Raw genomic sequence first — 19,613 nt, forward strand, 5'->3', positions numbered from 1 at the left:
ATTCCCAGACGGTTAAGGCATTCTAAGTCACAGGATGAGATAGGAGGTCAGCACAAAATACAAGTTGTAAAGACCTTACTGATAAAACAGGTTGCAGTATAGGAACTGGCCAAAACCCACCAAAACCAAAATGGGCACAAGAGTGACATCTGGTCGTCCTCACTGCTACACTCCTGCCAGTGCCGTGACAGTTTGCAAAAGGCATGGCAACGTCAGGAAGTTTCCCTATATGGTCTGAAAAGGAAAGGAATAAAGAACCCACCCCTTGTTTAGCATATCGTCAAGAAATAACCATAAAAATGGGCAATCAGCAGCCCTCAGGGCTGCTCTGTCTATGGAGTAGCCGTTCTTTTATTCCTGTACTTTCTTAATAAACTTGCTTTCACTTTGCACTGCGGACTCTCCCTGAATTCTTTCTTGTGCGAGATCCAAGAACCCTCTCTTGGGCCCTGGATCAGGGCCCCTGTCCTGTAACAACTTGAATGAGAATATAACTCATTGTTTACTCTTTAGAGTGACAGGAAGCCAGAAGGTAAGGTCAATATATTGGATAAGCGTTAGAATCCAAAGAGAGAGGAACAAGTTGAAAGTATGAACCAAATATAATTTGCTTGGGAATAAATGTAAAATGCTTCATTAGGTTTAAAAAATCAACTGCATTATAGACTAGGGGAGATATATTTAAAATACAATATTTGTTAAATATCTTGCTGTCACTTTAGTTGATAAGCTCAATACGAGCCAAAATATAATGCAGCTTTTACTGTATTATATATTTAATGCAATTTTGCATATTATTTATAGAAATAAAAGAAGTGCACAAAGGAAAGGGTCCTACTGTCTGTCTCATTGATAAGATCATGGTTGAAATATTAGATATAGTTCCACACATAATATTTAAAAAGTATCATGCTAGAGAATTTGGAAGAAAATGTTTCTGAAAACTATGTTTTTTAGTCATTTTATTTTTATTGATGTATAAGAGGTATACATAGTTTCAGGGTACATGTGATAATTTAATAATTCATGTAATTTGTAAAGGTCAAATCAGTGTACTTGGGATATCATCATCTTTAATATTTTTATTTTCTTTATGTTAGAAATGTTCAAATTATTCTTCTGTTGCTATTTTGAAATGTACAATAGATTATTGTAAACTATAATCACCCAACTGATCTATCCAGCACTAAGATTTTTTTATTATTTTATTATTTCATTTATTTATTTATTTTATTGAGATGGAGTCTTGCTCTGTTGCCCAGGCTGGAGTGCAGTGGGGCGATTGCAGCTCACTGTAACCTCCACCTTTCAGGTTCAAGCAATTCTTCATCAGCCTCCCAAGTAGCTGAGATTATAGGTGCACAACACCATACCAGACAATTTTTTTTGTTTTGTTTTGTTTTTTTAGTAGAGACGGGTTTTACCATGTTGGCCTGGCTAGTATTGAACTCCTGACCTCAGCTGATCCGCCCACCTCGGCCTCCCAAAGTGCTGGGATTACAGGTGTGAGCCACCATGCCCAGCATAGCACTAGGTTTTATTTCTTCTTTCAAACCGTATATTTGTACCCATTAATCATCTTCTAATGAGAATTGAGAAGAGATTTCGATAGATGACAGGAGAAATATCCTCATGTAGGAGTCGTCATTTTTTTTTTTAATTCTTGAATGCCTGTTATAGTAAAGGACAGTTCAGCTTACGTTTTGCAGGCCAGTAAGTGAAAGTTATAAGGAAGCAGATTCTGGGTCACTGTCACTATTCATAAGAAATATGTAGCAATTAGGTCTTTCCATCAGTGAAATGACAACTTTGAGGTAGTCACCACTTCACTTAGCTGGAAGAGTTTAAACTGAGAACAGAAGGTCTGTCATCACAGAAGATTCCTGATTTGCATAGCTTAGCTGGAGAGTACTTTGTAGATGTGGACGCACATGAAGGACCTTTTGACCAAGTGGCAGAAATTATGAAGAGAACTGCTCAGCTCAACACAGGGTTACCTGGACTTCCCTTGCCCGCTACTCTGTATTCAGGACACATAGAAGGAAACGATCTGGGTTGCTGGACTGTAATTCATGTGGAAGAGAAGGAAATAACTCCTTGGTGGATGTGAGTTGTGAGGAAGAATGATGATGCTACTCTATGCTCCATGACTCTGTACCTGGAGAAATAACGGGACTTGATCAATGAGAATGTTTGGTGTGGGGATCCCGATGATAAAGAGGTAAGTGTGGTTTCATCTGGGAGAGTAATGATGTTTTAGCCACATGTTCTGTGGCTCTAATCCCAGCAAGTGAGTCTGGGACAATTGATGGCTTCTGACACCTTGGCAGTTGCACTATTTTTGAGCCGTGTGCCATGACCAAACAGCTCTCAGTACTGCAGACAGCTTCATTACTGTGGGTCCATCCTTCACTTAGCAGCAGACCATCTTCCGTCAGGTAAAGATAAATGGGAAAATCTCCCAGGCTCTACATGTTTTCAATATTACCGTCTCTCTTCTGTCCAGACCAGGTTTGGTTTATGCATTCTGCTGCCTCCCTTCTGAACTATGGTGCAGAAGGCCCCTGGCACCACCCACCCCTCTAATGACATGTGAAACATGGACAAGAGGATCTGATCTTCTCAATGGACTCTGCAGAGTGGGAATCTCTGCAGCAATCAAGGAATGACGGAGTATACCCTGGGTTGTCCAGGAACAGGCTGGAGGTTCATTGCTGCTTTAATTCGTCAAAAGCAATTTCATTCTCATTTCTGAGCAGGAAGGAAGTGAATATAACTTCTTCCAAGAATCAGAATGGGCTAATAGCAAGGCTTAATCTCCTGCCAGAAAAAGGTAAAATGTATCCTGGTGTTACAGGTAACATGAAATGGTATACACTATGTAGTACGAAATTGAATTCAATGTTCTCCATCTTCAAATTGCAGAGAAGTACCATCTCTGATGATCTCTAAGTCACAAAAGATATTGTTTCCTTCTTAGTGAATTGACAGAGCAAAGGCGGTAAGAAACGTATTAAATAAAAACCTTGTGCACTTTTTCCCTGAATTTCAAGAGTGCTGCGTATGACTTAGTATTGAGGCCCTGAGCTAATGGATTCTTGCTGTTGTATCAAAACTGGGCTAAGGTGAAAGCTCAGAACAGAAGGCTTTAAGTGCCCCACCTTTGGAGATGAGTCACAGGGAACTGCCTGTCATCAGGCCAGATACTTCCCTGAAGGAGTTTGAGAGTTTGGAAGAAATGGTCCCCTGTCCACTAGTGACTGCATCCCCACACCCACACTCAAGTCTAAGTGAGAAAGGGCCTGGAGTGAGGCCTAATCCTCATGTGGATGACCTTTGGTGGGAATTCTGTTCTTGGACGGAAGCCTTTTCTGCCTTTCCTCTTGGAGTGCAGAAAAAAGAAGTGAAACAGCTCGCAGAGAATCACCCTACATTTTTGGGTACCCACTTGTAACTGTTGCACCTTGAGTTCTTGTTTCAAAAAGTTCCAGGAAGAAGCTCAGCCCCGGAAAAACAACAAAACTGGTTGGATCCAGAGATAACTGAGTTGGAGATGAACTTTGGCAAACTCTCCTCATTACGATACTAAAAACCCTGCCCAGGGAGGAACTTATTCACAATTTTCTGTACATGCGACATATGTAGAGTCATGATGGGCAACAGTTCCTGTGCTGCCTTTACTCCACCTCTACATATAACGACTCAGTTAATCAGCCTAATGAAAACCTTGTGTTCAGGGAGGCACCACTTTGGAGAATTATCCGTCGTGTCCTCCTTACTTGTTGCAAGGAATAAAATTCCTTTGTTGAATCTTCCTTGGCTTTGGTCATTGGACTGTCATCTACGAAGTGATTGAACTCACTCATTTTGTGCGTAACACAGTCTTGAAAGGGCTATAGCAAGGCGCACCTGAGAGAAGTATGAAACAACTTCCACAACATTTTATAGACCTAATAGTTCCTGGGGCTCCCCAGAAGGGGGCTTAGATGGTAGAGAAGGCATGGCAGCTGAGGGCTGTCCAAATGGCCACTAGGCAAAGCAAAAGGTCACCCAACCCATAGAAGGAAGAGGAAGCTCGTACAGCAGACAAGGCTTGTGAGAGAAATAGGTGCTCTGTTGATCAGGTCTTTGGGGAGAGTCAGAGAGAAGATTAGCATTGACCCCAACACAATCATGTGCTGATGTGAAGACCAACAATAAAAGGAAGCTATAAACACAAATAGAACCTGAATGAACCAGAGTGAGGCCAGGCTCATTCTCACAATGACATGTGGACAGTCAATGAAAAAACTCTGCATTTCTCTGCTTCTTCATGGACTCCAACATTAGAGCCCCTACCTAGAGGGGGGCGAGGCTTAGTTGTTTTCATGCTCTTTCTCTGCTCTGGAAAGTCAGGGACACCTTTCTAGTGTGTGTGCTGGGAAAGGAGGTGGGGAGAGCTTTGAATACTGAAGTTTTAAACTAGATTGGACTGTGTTTTAATAATTGAAAATAACCAGAAAGTTATAGAATATGCAAAAAATATCACTAAGGGATAGAAAATAATGTAACATAGCACAGTGGACAATAAATGACTGAAAAATATATAATCATTTCCATAAGGGATGTTAAGGGAGGTCCTAGAAGTGGCTTGCCCTTTTTACCTACATCTAATTGGCCAGAACCTAGTCCCATGATCTCAACCTAATGGTACAGGAGGCTTGGGAACTTCTGCCTGTGTGTCCAGGAAGAGTAATATTAATACATGGCACTGTCTACATCATTGGTAACTACTTTGAAATCCAGCACATTGAATAACTTAGATAGAAGATGAGAATCTAGCGGTTTTGTACAAATTATCACATTAATGGTGAAAACTTGTCTTATGATGATACTATTCAGGAGTTATCACAGTATTTACTCAAACCAACAACATTTTACAGGTTGGGTCACTGAGAGAGTGTGCTCTGATTTGTCTAGGATTAGAATCTATATTTAATCCTGCCAATCCTATGACATAGGTGCTGTGACTCTCAATTTCTAGAGAAAATAAAAGAGCTATCAATTTAATGCCACAACTAATAGATGGTAGACTTATTTTTAGTACCTAGTTCTGTCTCACTTCAATATCTCTGGTATTTCTATTATATACGTATCATCTGGTCATTTTGACTTCTTAAAGTCCAAGGCCTTTCTTCCTCTCGGTTCAGGATGAATTTTTCTGTGGCTCATTTTGATGGTTCCATGAAGACCCCCTCTTGACTTTCCACATGACATATATTCACTATGCCAAGGTTCATGCTGCCTAGTATCAGTTTATTGTTCCATCTGGCTGTTATTATTCCATTTGCACAAGATCCTGGTGTGTCTGGTGCTTCCTTGGTATAAGGTTTCTGTTTTAATGGTTTTATGATGTGCTGAGCTGCATTTGGTGTTTTGGATGATTTCCTTAATTTGACTCAGATGTTTGTGAAGATTAAGTATTTACCAGTTCACACAATTTTGATTTTTGACTCATAAAACTGGAGCAGATGGGCCTGGGGCTCAATAATTCAATGACTGCTGATAAGTTTCATAACTTTGTTCATTTATTAATGGGACCACTGCTAGAGAATCTTTCTCTATAATTTTCTTCTAGTCCCCTAAAACAATTCTCTGATATTAATATATTATCAATTTAATTCTCACATTATCCTTTTCAGGTTTCATGGTAGGTTAGTAAAAACACTTTTCTAAAAAAAATCTATTTGTTTTTTTTTTTAAATAAGCATCACAATATTATAAATAGATATTGGGGACTTTGGAACCCAAACTATGATCTTTTTAAAATAAGTTAAAAAATAATAACTTATTACCTTCCCATCATGGCATGTTCTGATTTGCCAATTGTGTGCAGCCACCAGAAATAGCTTAAATGGGGGAGGACACATAGGCAATCTTTGGGTGTGATTGTAGTTACTGGATTGAAATTGAGAAATTAGCACAAGTGATTTTGTCTTTCCCTTGGTTGTCCTTAAAGACTGACCTTTGGCAAAGTCCCTTAGAAAGTTGTACACCCAACAGATATGTGTCAATGATATCCTATCTTTATGCCAGTCTCTGTGATCAAACATAATTTATTATTGAATCTTTTGATGTGCTGCTTTTGAAGTGCTCTCAGCCTTCTTGGAGTAGAGGGTGTGTGTGTGTGTGTGTGTGTGTGTGTGTGTGTATGTGTGTGTGTGTGTGTATGTGTGTTTGTATGTATGTGAAATATATATATATTTCATATATATAAATGTAAATATATTTTAGCACAAAGTGATAAGTGCAATAATATAATATGCACAATATACAGCTATAGTGCAAATGAAGGAGGATAAATTGGACCAGAAATCAGTTTTTACAAATGTTTAATTGATATTTAATCTCTCAGAGAACTGTTTATATAAACAATCTTTTTCTGAGTATATTTCCATGTTACTCTCCTAATATGTATCTGATGTGTGGTATTTATATGATAGTTTATTTGAAAAACAATGCTAAAAGAAGAAACACAGAGGTGATTTTTTCCACTCATACGATACCGTAAAAAAGACACATGGAGAGGATTCCTGGCTCAGATGACTTTTGTGAACCCCTTATTGTTTTTAGGTGTGCTTATGGGTAAAACCAACTAAAGGGAGAATAAATTCTGAAGAAGCAGGTAAGTATATTGGCCAGTGGCTCTTGCTTACTGGAAGATGGAAAGGGAAGGTGGTTGGAAATTGTATTTAGTCTGTTCTCATGCTGCTATGAAGAAATACCTGAGACTGGGTAATTTATAAAGGAAAGTGGTTTAACTGACTCACAGTTACGCAGGGGAGGCCTCAGGAAACTTACAGTCATGGCAGAAGGGGAAGCAAATATGTCCTTCTTCACATGGAGGCAGGAAAGATAAGTGAATGCTGAGCAAAGAAGGAAAAGCCCCTTATAAAACCATCAAATCTCATGAGAACTCATTCACTATTAAGAGAACAGCAGCATAGTGGTAACTGCCCCCATGATTCAATTACCTCCTGCCAGGTCCCTCCCATGACACGTAGGGATTATGGGAACTACAATTCAAGATGAGATTTGGGTGGGGACACAGCCAAACCATATCAGAAATAAATACCTATATTGACTCCCTTGAGGAAAAGAAGACTGAGTGAGGAGATGAGAGACTTGGATCCTAGTCTTACCTCCTCCACTAGTTCACTTCATGATCTTAGGCAATCTATTTAATATTTCTGAACCTTCATTAACTGTAGGTTATTTCTCAAGTTTCTTCAAAGTTTGACACTCTCTGATCTGGTGTGCAATTCACTCAGCAAACATTTATTTAATACCTATTGGGTATCTGACAGTGGATTCTCTTGATAATGCTTGCTTAAATATTGCATCATGAAAATCAATGATTAGTTTCCTTTCTTTCATCCTTATGTTTTTCTCTGAGGCTTGAGGGCTATATCTTGGGGCTCAGATTTAGAAAAGATCATCAGTCTCCGAGAAGTTTGCTGTAACTTCCCTATCATGCTACTTATTTTTTTCCCCTACTCCAGATGCTAACCATATGTATAGAATTACTTTTCTCCCTTATAGAGAACAGAGTTCTATTTTATTGAGTGTTGTCGCACATAGATCTCTGAATGTCCAGGAAATGGGAAATAGAGCTCTCTTCAGGGCAATTTGCCATTTTCACAGGTGGTTTGTCAGAGTTTGCAAGTAGATCAGTCCTTGCAAAGAGTGGAGTGTTTTGATTTTGAATTCCTTTTTCTGTAATTAGGATACATTTTTTATTAAGAGCTGCTAGAAACCACATTTTTCCATCCATAAATTTAGCATCTCATGACACAGTGAGAATTACAATGGTAGGAAGAAAGGGGACTGTGCAAAAAAAACAAAGACATAAAATGTAATGAGGGAAAAGCAGCCAGCTTGCCGCAACTGTAAAGAAGAAAAAAACTTCAAGGGGGTCTGATTTATAGGGAATAATTATTATTAATTGATTTAGAAAACTGGGGCAAAGATAGGAAGTCATTGAAGTGGCTGTTTTGCAAACTGATTTGAAGAATCCTTTTCTTCTAAGTCATTATAAAATAATAATTCTTGGTGAATGTGCCCTCTGTCGCTTAAGGATTTGCAAGGACTTGAAAAATACTGCTTGAATAAAATTATGATGCCTAAGAAGCGCAGACCACTATTTAAATGCAAAAGCAAAGGCCAGGAGCACTACATGGATTTGTCAAAAGTTGTCTAAGTGATCAGAACAGGAGAACAGACCAAATTCTCAGCTTCTGTTATAGCAAATTCAGTAACTGGTTCCCACAGTGGAATTAAATTCTAATTAGAGAAACTTAATCTTCACCATGCCTTTTAATCTAGAGAGACCACTCACCTACTAATTCATTTGTTCACTAATTCATCTGACATTTGTTGAGCATCTACTATGTGCTGGGTACAGGCTTATGTGTTAAGAACACAAGGATGAGTAAGACATGATCCATTCCATCAAAGAGTTTATATATTTAAAAAGTTGAATTCAAATGAACATGATTGATTAATGTGTGCATTTTCCACTGTGAAATACTGATTAATAAAATGCTTAGAATTAGAAACACAGATGTTATGTTTTTGTTGGTGGTGGTACATTTTTTTCCCTTAAAATGAGGGGTGACTTTTTGGCTATTTATACAATTTTAAAAAGTTCCCACCTTAGTAAGATATATTTCAACTGGCCCTAAGATGAGGATAAATTAAAATAGAAACATCAGAGATAACCTGTTACATCTGGAAGGGGCATTGGATTGGGAGACAGAATACCTGAGTTGTAATTGTTTACTAATCCATTATATAAATTAATATGAGAGATTATACCTTTTAAGCTTCATATTCACCATTTCTAAACACTGAGTTGGGGACTAGCTGGAGGGATCTCTAAGATTTTGAAGAAATGTAAAAAATATTATGCAAATATGTATTGAGCACCAACTATTATTCAAGCCAACATTGTTAAAAAAAAAACTTGGGCTACAGAAGTGAACAAAATAGATGGTAAGGGAGAAGGAAAATCAAGTAAGTATGGCATTCTGGAAGTCAGGTGAAGAAAATATTTCCAGGAAGAAGGAGGACTCAATTGGCAAATGTTGTTGATGGAGCAGATAAAATGAGGATAAGAATCGACAAATGGGTTTAGCAAATTAGTCATTGGTGACCTCGACAAGAATGATTTTCAGGGGCGTGATGGGGATAAAGTTGTGATTAGAATAGGTGCCAGGTGAGAGACTGAATATGCAAATGACCAGTGACTGTACCATATATAAAAATAGAACTTGGACTCACAATCTACAGCAATCAGTCTAGAAAAACCAAACCACTGTTGACTGAAAGCCCAGGAAGACATTGTACTCTCTACAAGTCATATTTGTAGAAAGTTGGACCACCATCTGCAACAAAGTCCAACAATCACTTCTGTGAAAATCAACCCAGAATGGTCAGTACTTGATTAATTTACTGACAGCTCCCTAACTTTTTATCTCTGTCTCCAATTTAAGACCAACGAGAGAAAGCCACATCAACTATGTACCACTAACAGATCACTTAAAGAAAATGTGAGAAGAGGAACTGGAAATAGGGAATACATATATAAGGGGACATCAAAATGTTTGTGGAAAAATAGAACAGAAAGATATAAATACTCTTGGAGGACAGGGACCCACCTCTACAAAAAAAAAAAAAATGTAAAAATCAATATCTCCCTCATCTCACACAGTGTCTCAAGACCCTGTAAGGCAGTGGAGGTGCACCAAATAATAATAATAATAATAATAATAATAATAAATAAAAATAAAAGATGAAAACAAAAAAGATAAACTTTATTTCCTAACATAAACCCTATCAAGTTCAAGACATTTTTGTAAGTAATGATACGAGCCATTTAGTCCATTTGTAAAGAACTGGGGAGGTCTTGAGAATTTAACCATGACAATGCAGTCTTTTTTACATTATTAACTGAAGAAAAAATGGGTGCCCTTTATTTTTTATTTATTTATTTTATTTTATTTTATTTTTTTAATTAATTTATTATTATTATTATACTTTAAGTTCTAGGGTACATGTGCATAACGTGCAGGTTTGTTACATATGTATACTTGTGCCATGTTGCTGTGCTGCACCCATCAACTCGTCAGCACCCATCAACTCGTCATTTACATCAGGTATAACTCCCAATGCAATCCCTCCTCCCTCCCCACTCCCCATGATAGGCCCCGGTGTGTGATGTTCCCCTTCCCGAGTCCAAGTGATCTCATTGTTCAGTTCCCACCTATGAGTGAGAACATGCGGTGTTTGGTTTTCTGTTCTTGTGATAGTTTGCTAAGAATGATGGTTTCCAGCTGCATCCATGTCCCTACAAAGGACACAAACTCATCCTTTCTTATGGCTGCATAGTATTCCATGGTGTATATGTGCCACATTTTCTTAATTCAATCTGTCACTGATGGACATTTGGGTTGATTCCAAGTCTTTGCTATTGTGAATAGTGCCGCAATAAACATACGTGTGCATGTGTCTTTATAGCAGCATGATTTATAATCCTTTGGGTATATACCCAGTAATGGGATGGCTGGATCATATGGTACATCTAGTTCTAGATCCTTGAGGAATCGCCATACTGTTTTCCATAATGGTTGAACTAGTTTACAATCCCACCAACAGTGTAAAAGTGTTCCTATTTCTCCACATCCTCTCCAGCACCTGTTGTTTCCTGACTTTTTAATGATCGCCATTCTAACTGGTGTGAGATGGTATCTCATTGTGGTTTTGATTTGCATTTCTTTGATGGCCAGTGATGATGAGCATTTTTTCATGTGTCTGTTGGCTGTATGAATGTCTTCTTTTGAGAAATGTCTGTTCATATCCTTTGCCCACTTTTTGATGGGGTGTTTGGTTTTTTCTTGTAAATTTGTTTGAGTTCTTTTAAAGACTTTTTAAGATTAGGAAACAAAGGAAGTTAAAAGGAGCTGAATCAGGACTGTAAGGTGGATTCCAATGATTTCCCACTGAAACTCTCACAAAATTGCTCTTGATTGACAAGGGAATGAGTAGGAGCATTGTTGTTGGGAAATAAGGACTCTGGTGAAGCTTTCCCAGTTGTTTTTGCTGCTAAAGTTTTGGCGCTCTCAAAGCACTCTCATAAAAAACAGATGTTAGAATTCTTTGGCCTTCCAGAAAGTCAACGAATAAAATGCCTTGAACATTCCAAAATACTCTCGCTATGACCTTTGCTTTTGATGAGTCCACTTTTGCTTTGACTAGACCACTTCCATCTCTCGTTAGCCATTGCTTTGATTGTGGTGTGTCTTCAGGATTGTACTGGTAAAGCCATATTTCATCCCCTGTTACAATTCTTTAAGAAAATGTCTCAGGATCTTCGTCTGATTTGTTTAAATTTTCCATTGAAAGCTCTGCTTTTGTCTGAAACTGATCATAGTTCAATGGTTTTGACACCCATGATGTGAGAAATTTTGTGCAACTTTAATTTTTCAGTCAGAATTGTGTAAGCTGAATTAGCCGAGATGTCTGTGGTGCTGGCTACTGTTTGTGCTATTAATTGCCAGTCCTCTTCAGCTGGGGCAGAGACAAGAGGAATGTTTTTTCTCACAAATTGATGTGGATGGTCTGACACTGTGGGCTTTATCTTAAAGATGATCTCATCCTTTCTTAAAACGAGTTATCCATTTGTAAACTGCTGATTTCTTTGGGGCATTGCTCCCCATAAACTTTTCATAAAGCATTAATTATTGCAGCATTCTTCCACCCAAGCTTCATTATAATTTGATGTTCTTGCTTCAATTTTAGCAGAGCTCCTGTTGCTCTCACTCGGGCTCTTTTCAAACTAATATCTTATTTTTCTTAGTGCCTCAAACTGGATCTTGTTCAGACATGTTAAAACAAGTTAGTACAAGTTTATTTTCGTGCAAAAAATTTTTGAACTTCATGTGTAGTTTTTTCATAGCATGCATTTCCATAAACTTTTTGAAGACCCTTTGTGCCGTTCTGCTTATGAATTTTGCTATAAAGTAAGCAAAACAATTATCAGTAACTGAAGTGAGATATACTTCTTTTTATATTGTACTGGCCAGAACATCAAGTACAATGATTAACAGAAGCAATATTAGTGGACATGTCTACTGCTTCTCGATATTTAAAAGAAATCTAAAGTTTTACCATTACGATATTTGCTGTGCATTTTTGTAAGACATCCTTTACTAAATACAGGAAATTCTCTTCTATTACTAATTTGGGAAGAGCTTTTTGTTTGTTTGTTGTTTTGTTTGCTCGTTTAATCATGAACGGTGTTGGTTTTTTGGCAAATGCCCTTGCTGTTTCTATTAAGACTATAATATGACTTCTCATCTTTAATGTTTGTAACACAGTGAATTATGTTAGATTTTCAATTGCTTAGCATTTTTGCATTTCTGGGTTACATTCATATTGGACGTGATATATTTAAATGCATTGCTCATTTGGTTTGCTGATAGTGCTTAGGATTATATCATAAGTTAGATTTCCTATGTTTTTCTTTTTCTTGTATTACCTTATCAGGTTTGGTATTAATATTTTACATACTAAGTTCATAAAATGGATTCAGGAATGTTTCGCCTTTCCATCCTGCTCTGAAGAAGTTTGTATAGATCAAAATGATCTATTTTTTGTATTTTGATAGAACTTACCTCTAAATGCTCATAGGCCAGGTATTTGAGTGTGTGTTTGTGTAGGTACTGATTTCATTACCATAGTGCAATAAGTAATACATTTTTAAAATTTCTCTTTGAGTCAGTTTCAGATCATTTCTCTAAAATTTTTATTTTGCTAGCATATTTTTTATAATAGTTTTTAAAAAAATCAGCCATGTCATATTTATAATACTAGACCTTTTTATTCTTTCTTTTTTTCAGAGCAGTAGTGAAAGTTTATTAAAAATCTTCAGAACAGTAAGGAAAGGAGGGAAAGGAAAGAAAGTAGGAAAGTACAACTTGGAAGAGGGCCAAACAGATGATTTGAGAAACCAAGTGCTCAGCTTGACCTCTTGACCTGGGGTTTTTATATGTTGGCAAACTTCTGGGATCTTATTGCGAAGCTGCTTATCAGTTTCAGGTGTTTTCTGTCTATTAGAAGACGGCCTTTCCTGGCACCAGCTGTGACCAATTATTACTTTAGAGAAACAGTTAACAACCACCTGACCGTCACCTGATGCTTGCCCAACACTCTGGTGTATGTGTTGTGGGGAGGCCGTCTCCTGTCCTGCTTATGCCTGACTAGCTACCCACCGTAACATTTTCCCAGTCAAGAGTCCATAACCCCAAATCTTTGGAAGAAAATGGATGAAGGTCAGTCTTCTGTAACTGCCTCCTGCTGACAGAGGGGTGTTGGTGGCTGTGTGGGTCTTGGTTACTTGCTAGCTGTCAGGGTTGTTTCCATGAGTTAATGAAAGCAGTATCCAGCCAGGCTCAAGGGAGACAGGGGCAGGATTCTGTTTCTGTCATGTCCCACTGATGGGCAGTCTAGAGGTCGCCTGTAAAGGGTGATTGTTGAATATTGAGAGGACGGTATCCTCACTGAGGAGCATCTGGAGCTTGATAGCTTGAAGGCCAGGGGGAAAAACTGAGTTATTAGATTGGAAGAGACCAAAACGAAATAACGGGGTGAGGATAGCTTCAAAAATCCTGAGGCTGCCAAGACGCCAGGTAATTGGTGGCTGTAGTTATGCCTGCTAAGACTTGAGCACATGGTTTGGCTTTGTTTAGCTCCCTTGTAGATCTTTTTATTCTTAATATATCTCACTTGTACTCACTTTTTTCTTGATCTTGAGTTTTTTTCTTTTGCTTTTTTTTATTTAATTAAATTATGATCATTTTATCAGTTCCTTTCTTCGTTTTTTTGGTGTAAGTTCTTGTTCTGTTATCTAACGTCTTAAGCTAATTAACTTTTAGTCTTTTTTTCCTAAGAATTTAAAGTATTTCTCTTTGTATATCATTATAATATATTCTTCATGTTTGATGCAGAGTATTTTATTATCGTTCAGTTATAAGTATGTCCTAATGTTTATTTTTGACCCGTAAGTTATTTCTAAAATGTGTTGTTTTATATTTTATAATTTTATTTGATGATTTTATGAAGTTATTGTGACATTAACTTTTGGTTTAGTTAAAATGACTTAAGAAAATATATTCTACATTATAGTCATTTTTGGTTGTTTGTTTGAACTTGCTTTATGGCCTAATACATAGTAATCTAAACAAACGTTTAGAAGTTCTTTGTAAAATTGTGCATTTTGTGATTGAATATATTATTCTCTCATCTATCTACTGTCTATTATCAAGCTCTCTATTGGCTTGCCTTATAAATTATTGAGAGAAGTAGGTTGACATTTTCTCATATTAATGGTGGATTTGTAAATTTTTTTAATTTTTGTGGGTATATATTTATGGGGTACATAAGATATTTTGATACAGGCATACAATGTGTAATAGTCACAAGACAGGAAATGGGGTATCCATTATATCCAGCATTTATCCTTTCTTTGTATTACAGACAACCCAATTATACTCTTCTAGTTATTTTTAAAAGTACAATTAAATTATTTTTGACAAGAGTTACCCTGTTGGGGTATTAAATACTAGATCTTATTCACTCATTCTACTTTTTGTACCCATTAACCATCTCCACTCCCCCTCTATACCCATAATATGCTTTCCAGCCTTTGGTAAACATCATTTTATTCTCTATCTCCATGAGTTCAATTGTTTTAATTTTTAGATTCTACAAATAAGTGAGAACATGCAAAGTTTGTCTTTCTGTGCTTGGCTTATTTCACTTAACATAATGACCTCCAGCTTCATCCATGTTTTTGCAGATGACAGGATCTACTTCTTTTCAATGGCTGAGTAGTACTTCATTAGGTATATGTGCCACATTTTCTTTCTTTATTCGTCTGTCGATGGATACTTAGATTGTTTCCAAATCTCAGCTACTGTGAATAGAGCTGCAATAAACATAGGTGTGCAGATCTCTCTTTGACATACTGATTTCCTTTCTCTTGGGTGTATACCTAGCATTGGAATTGCTGGATCGTATGATAGCTCTACTTGTAGCTTTTTGAGGAAACGTTCTCCAAACTGTTCTTCATAGTGGTTGTACTAATTTACATTCCCACTATCAGTGTATAAGGGTTTCCTTTTCTCCATATCCTCACCAGCATTTGTTATTACCTGTCTTTTGGATAAAAGCCATTTTAATGGGGGTGAGATGATATCTCATTGTAGTTTTCATTTGCATTTCTCTGATACAGTTATGTTGAGCACCTTTTCATATGACTGTTTTCCATTTGTATGTCTTCTTTGAGAAATGTGTATTCAGATCTTTTGCCTATTTTTAAATCAGATTATTAGATTGTTTCCTGTAGAGTTGTTTCAGCTACTTGTATATTCTGGTTATTAATCTCTTGTCAGATAGGTAGTTTGCAAATATTTCCTATTCTGTGGGTTGTATCTGCACTTTGTTGATTGTTTCCTTTGCTATGCAGAGGCTTTTTAACTTGCTGTGATCCTACTTGTCCAGTTTTGTTTGGGTTGCCTGTGCTTTTGAGATATTATCAATAAATGTTTGTCCAGCCCAATGTCCTGGAGAACTTCCTCAATGTTTTCTTGAAGTAGTCTCATAGTTTGAGGTCTTTTTAAGTGTTTTATCCATTTTGATTTGATTTTTGTACTTGATGAGAGAGAGGGATCTAGTTTCATTCTTCTGCATCTGGATATACAGTTTTCCCAGCACCAAATATTGAAGAGACTGTCCTTTCCTCATTGAATGTCCTTGACATTTTTGTCAAAAATGAATTCGCTGTAGATGTATGGATTTGATTCTGGGTTCTATATTCTCTGTCCCATTGTTCTGTGGGTCTGTTTTTATGCCGGTGCTCATATGCTGCTTTGGTTACTCTAGCTCAGTACTGTAATTTGAAGGCAAGGAATGTGATTCCTCCAGTTTTGTTCTTTTTGCTCAGGATAGCTTTGTCTATTCTGGGTGTTTTGTGGTTTCATATAAATGTTAAGATCGTTTTATTTCTATTTCTCTGAAGAATGTCATTGGTATTTTGATAGGGATTATATTAAGTCCGTAGATTGCTTTGGGTAATATGGACATGTTAACAATAATGATTCTTCCGATCCGTGAACATTTCCATTTTCTGTGGCCTCTTCAATTTCTTTCATCAGTGATGAAAGCGGTGACAGTAGGCAACCTTGTCATGTTCCAGATCTTAAAGGAGAGGCTTTCAGTTTTTTCCCCATTCAGTATGATACTAGAGGTGGGCTTGTCATATATGGCTTTTGTTGTGTTGAGGTATGTTCCTTCTATAGCCAGTTTTTTTAAGGGCTGTTATCATGAACAGATGTTGAATTTTATCAACTGCTTTTTTAACATTAATTGAAATTATCATATGGTGCTTGTCCTTCATCCTGGTCATATGCCGTATTACATTGATTAATTTGTGTATGTTGAACCATCCTTTCATCCCTGGAATAAATCCCACTTGGTTATAGTGAATTACCTTTTAAATGTGTTATTGAATTCCGTTTGTTGGTATTTCGTTGAGGATTTTTGCATCAATGTTCATCAGGGATATTGGCCTGTAGTTTTCTTTTTTTGATGTATCTTTGTTTGGTTTTGGTATCATGGTAATACTATCCTCATAGAATGAGTTGGAAAATATTTCTTCCTTTTCTATTTTTTGAAATAGTTTGAGTAGGATTGGTATTAGTTCTTCTTTAAATGTTTGGTACATTTCAGCAGTGAAACCATCTTTACTGCCAGGTCCTGGGCTTTCCTTTGCTGGGAGACTTTTTATTATGTTTTCCATTTTATTACTTGTCACTGATCTGTTCAGATTTTGAATTTCTTCATGGTCGAATCTTAGTAGGTTGTATTTGTCTAGGAATTTATCCATTTTTTTCTAGGTTTTCCAATTTATTGGCATATAATTGCTCATAGTAGCCTCTAATGATCCTTTGAATTTCTGTGATATAGGTTGTAATGTCTCCTTTTTCATCTCTGATTTAATTTGCATCTTTTTTTTTTTTTCTTAGTCTGGCTAGAACTTTGCTAATTTGTTTATCTTTTCAAAAAACCAACTTTTCATTCATTGACTTTTTGTATTGCTTTCTTTGTATCCGTTCATTTATTTCCACTCTGATCTTTATTATTTATTTTCTTCTACTATTTTGGATTTTGTTTTCTCTTGCTTTTCTAGTTCTTTAAGATGCATCATTAGGTTGTTTATTTGAAGTTTTCCTTTTTTTGATGTAGGCACTTACAGCTATAAACTTCTCTCTTAGTATTGCTTTTGCTGTATCCTATAGGTTTTGGTATGTTGTGATTCCATTATCATTTGTTTCAAGAAAATTTTCAATTACCTTCTTAATTTCTTCTTTGGCGCACTGTTCATTGAGGACCATATTGTTTAATTTCCAGGTGTTTTTATGGTTTCCAGAATTCCTTGTGCTATTGATTTGAAATTTCTTACAATTCAGGACCTAGAGTGCTAATCATTTACAAATTTCTTATAAATTATGCAAATTTTATTTTATGTATTTTGAGAGAATACTATGCATTTATTAGTTTGAAACTTTTATATATTTCTGGCAAATTGAATTTTTATTATTTTAATTTAAAGTATTTTATTGAGATATGTTTGACATAAAAAAGTCGTACATATTTACAATTTGATAAGCTTGAAGATGAGCATGCACCTATGAAATCATCAGTACAATCTATGCCATAAACATATTTATCACCTCCAAAAATTTCCTCCTACTCTCTCTAGTCTTTATTTTTACAATACATTATTACATTATAAAAATCTACTTATGCTTCAGAATTTTGTTTGACTTGTAGTATAATTTATATCACATTAATATAATTATGTCAGCTTTCTTTTGGCTAATACTGAATTGGTGTGCCTTTTGCTGTTTTCTCTTTGTGGTTTCATTTTTAGACAAGTTTTTGTAGTCTATCTTTGTCTTTTGTAAATTTAAACCTTTTATAGATATATGATGAGTTATATTTAGATTAATTTCTACCAGCCTATTTTGTGCTATTTTTAAAATTTTTGGTGTGATTTCGAGCAAACAACTCATATGAAGGCTGCTTTTGCTTACGAATTCTCAAAGGTGATTAGAAAAAAAAAAAAGAAAACAGCTTTATTGAGGTACAAATGACAGACAATAAATTATATATATTTAATTTGGTAAGTTTTGACATACACACACCCATGACCGCAATCAACATAATGAACATATCTGTCACGCCAAAGGATTCCTGATAAAACTTTGTAAACCATCTGTTCTATTTATTCCTGACCTTCTCAACATTCACATGCCACTGTAGATCGACTTTATGCCAGTATAGATTAGTTTGTATTTTCTGGAATTTTATATGGGTGTATAATGTAGTTTTTACTGTTTTCATCTAGTTAATTTCACTTAGCATAGTTATTTTTATATTTATCTGGTTATTACATGCATCAATAGTTTATTCCTTTTTGTTGTGAGTAGTATTTCTATAAAGATATTGCTACTTGTTTATTCGCATGTTCATGAATATTTGGGTTACTTCTGATTTTTGGCTATTCCAATATAAAGCTGCTCTGAACATTTGTGAAGTCTGAACATATGATTTCTAGCAACTATGTGGGAGTGAACTAGCTACATCATAAGGTAGATGTATGTTCAACATTTTAAGAAATTGCCAAAGTATTTTTTCAAAGTGGGTGTAGTATTTTACATTTTCACAAGCAGTGTATGAGTTTAAGTTCCTCCACATCCTCACCAAACCTTGTCTTGGAAGAGTTTTTAATTTAAATATAAAAGTTGCATGTGTTTTTGTTGTTGTTGTGTTTTAAATTTGCATTTCCCTAATGCTTAATGATTTTAAGTATTGGGTATCACTTCATCGATTTATTTGCTTTCTGTCTATCTTCTTTGATAAGCATCTCTTCAAATCTTTTGCCCATTAGAAAAATTAGTTTGTTTTCTCATTATTGAGTTTTCTGTTATGTACCTATTCTGAACTCAAATCCTTTATCAGATAAATGATTTGCAAATATTTTATCCCAATCTTTGGCTTGTTTTGGTCACTTTTAAAACAAGTATCTTTCAAAGAGCAGATGATTTTTATTTATACTAAGTTCAATTTTTTAATATTTAAAATAGATTGTTCTTTTGGTGTTTTGTACAGTAACTCCTTTGCCTAACCCAAATATTTCCTATTGCGTTTTATTCTAGAAGTTTTACAGTTATAAGTTTTAATTTAATTCTAAGATCCATTTTGAGTTAATATATAATGTGAGGCATGGATTAATATTCACTTTTTTGCATATTGATATCTAATTATTAAAGAACAGTTTGTTGAAAAGACTATCCTTTCACTGAATAATCTATACACCATTGAACAATAGTTCATATATGTTTGGTTCTATATCTGGACTCTATCCTGATTCACTGATGCATTATCTTTATACAAATACCACACTGTGTGGATTATTGTAGCTTTATAGTAAGTCTTAATATCAGGTAGCA

The sequence above is a fragment of the Macaca nemestrina genome, chromosome 12 (genome assembly GCF_043159975.1).
Source record: "Macaca nemestrina isolate mMacNem1 chromosome 12, mMacNem.hap1, whole genome shotgun sequence".
NCBI classification, from domain to species: Eukaryota; Metazoa; Chordata; class Mammalia; order Primates; family Cercopithecidae; genus Macaca; species Macaca nemestrina.